The sequence below is a fragment of the Penaeus vannamei genome, chromosome 24, assembly GCF_042767895.1.
Source record: "Penaeus vannamei isolate JL-2024 chromosome 24, ASM4276789v1, whole genome shotgun sequence".
NCBI lineage: Eukaryota > Metazoa > Arthropoda > Malacostraca > Decapoda > Penaeidae > Penaeus > Penaeus vannamei.
The window spans coordinates 28,541,690-28,544,478 of NC_091572.1; the positions used below are offsets into that span (position 1 = coordinate 28,541,690).

The 2,789-nt window shown below is 36.5% G+C and overlaps 1 protein-coding gene and 1 non-coding gene across 2 annotated transcripts in view; both read left to right on the forward strand.

Annotated features, from left to right (window-relative positions):
* Positions 1-2,029: 2,029 nt before the first annotated feature.
* On the forward strand, positions 2,030-2,101 carry TRNAD-GUC (transfer RNA aspartic acid (anticodon GUC)). Its single transcript has one exon. It is a non-coding gene; the product is annotated as a tRNA-Asp (tRNA).
* Positions 2,102-2,546: 445 nt separating this feature from the next.
* The window catches only part of Bmcp (uncoupling protein Bmcp mitochondrial), a 45,246-nt gene continuing 45,003 nt past the window's right edge, over positions 2,547-2,789 (forward strand). Inside the window, exon 1 of the mRNA XM_070138604.1 lies at positions 2,547-2,669. The gene's annotated coding sequence lies outside the window, so the exon portion shown is untranslated. The remainder of the gene's footprint in view (positions 2,670-2,789) is intronic.

Consider the following 2,789-nt stretch of genomic DNA (forward strand, 5'->3'; position numbering starts at 1 on the left):
CGGTAATCTCTACATTTTGTGTTACTAGCATATGTAATGCGAACTTTGCAGTGCCAAATACATGTGATCAGCTGATTTACCAGCGAGAAACTTTCGACACTTATGTCAGCCTTATCTAAATTGGGATTCGATGGATGCAAGCCTACACCGCAAAGACTACATAGTCTATTTTTTAATTTTTCATTACTTGTTACATTTGTAGCACCTTAAAACGCTTATTGTTCTAGTGTGTAAGTTTTTTTTTTTTTATTAATCCTCAACTTGATGTCTGCTTCATAGAAGTAAATTCACCATGTTTTCTGTCTCAGTAATAGTTAGCCTCAGTATTTTTTTCTTTATCGCATACGTCACACTGCATTACACATTTGCATGTTCTAACTTAATATGCAAAGATATTGTTTGGGAGACATTTGATTCATAGTGTAAGTTGTATATACTAAGCGTGATTTTCCCATATAGTGGAGATGAGCAGAATTTTAATTTTTTTCAGTCGATAAACTCATTTCACCTGCAATATATGTATATGTTCACACGCGGGCATATAGATAGATAGATACAGATATATGTGTACTGTAGATTATACATATGAAGGCCTATGTAGATGTGTTTTCATTACTGCAATATATATATATAATATATATATAATATATATATATATATATATATATACACACACACACATACACATATGAACTACAACTTAGAGCTATATGAATACACATTCACACGCACACACACACATAAACGCACTCACACGCACTCACACACAGATACATATATATATATATATATATATATATATATATATATATATATATATATATATGAGTGTTATGTAATTAATAATGATACTGTAATTGCTTACCGTATCTGGATGTTCTTACCAGGTATGAGTTTACTGTTTCAAATTCCATTTACTTTATTCATTGCAGGAATTGTCACCAGGTTATGGGGTATTATACGGTGAATACTGTTCCCTCTATCTTTTTATCACCTAGCAGCATTTTTTCCCCCTTTTTAGAATTTCATACCCCCCCTCCATTATATGTTGTACCCCCCCCCCCCCCCTGCCAGTAGTTATCCTGACGAGATTACTGTTGGTGTGTTTTGCCGTTTCATAATACTGTTCTTCAGATTTTTATATTATTTAGTCTGGTGAAGCCAACATTCTATATATACCTCTCCTCATAAAATCACGTTTCTCGTATAAACGAATAAGCAGACTCAAAAAATGTAAGCAGTTCTCACCTTGCTTGATGTCACCTTCAAAAATGTTCACTCATTATATATTCAAGATCTTCTAAACAGAACATCTTTTTTCTTGTTGACCGTCACTGTATTGGTTTGACGATTGTAAAACTAATACATATATATAGAGAGACGATGGTAGAACTAATACATATATATATATATATATATATATATATATATATATATATATATATATATATAGGGAGAGGGAGCTAGAGAACGTGGACAAAGATTTTTTTTCTGTTTTATTCTCACGAACTTTGAAATTCAAAAGAACACAGGATGTCTGATCAGGATATTTCATTGATACTGCATTTTTGGTGTTAGCATATTGGTTAGCTGTCCGTTCCTTGTGATTTTTTTATATGCACAATTTTTATGTTGTCTTTGTAACACCTGATTCAAGATGTTTTGTGGTTATTCCAACAGCATGTGAAATAATAACTTGATTTAATTTTTGAAGGCGATCAGTCCAGTGTTTCTATGGTCACTGATAATGTAAAACGGAAATGTAAATGATTTATTCATGTGAGGCGGAAAAGATCACACACACACACACACACACACACACACACACACACACACACACACACACACACACACACACACACACACACACACACACACACACACACACACACACACACACACACACACACACACACACACACACACACACACACACACACACACACACACACACACAGTTTGTCCACTCAGTTTTACTGGTTCTTCAATAAAATTTTAATCCAATTTCTTTCCCTTCATTTTCGCCAATTCCTCGGTAGTATAGTGGTTAGTATCCCCGCCTGTCACGCGGGAGACCGGGGTTCGATTCCCCGCCGGGGAGGCCTTTTCTGTTTCGGTTTTTAACAATACCGGCTTTTTCCTGAAATTATTGTTAATGGATAGCAGACCTTTGAAGTAATGAATCATTGTTATTTGGGTTATATTGTTAGGGTTATATATGTAATTCTACGCATATATATGAAACAGAAATACAGCCATGGAATCAGGTATATTTTACATATCGCTCCGCCCTTATAAAATCAACCTGTCCACTTTCAAGGTACCGCCTGGGCGCCGGTGTGCACGTGTACACAGCATTACGTTTCTGATTTTTATCCTCTTCCAGTAATTCTTTTCTGTCTCATGCCAATAAATTCCTGATTATTCATAGGCATACTCGACACAATTGTCTAGTACTTTTCACCAACATATCTTAGTTAATTTCTATACAGTATAATAAATACATGACCTCCGTATGGCAACGGGGCGATTGCGTCTTCGAGCCGGTCTGCGCATGCGCGGCTCGTGTCTGGTCGGGCAGTGAGTGCTGGAGAGAGAGCGAGTGTACTTGTGTTCAGTCAGCTCGTGGCGTTTGTGAGTCCCAGAGAGGTTCAGCACTTATTTTCAAGGTAAGATGTACTTCGTGTTGTTGTATGAGATGTAGTGAAGAGGGTTTGCGAGTCAAATCGTTCCTCAGAGTTGAGAAAGTGAGTCATTTTGAGGAAATCCTCCCTCCAGAGGCGAGGCGC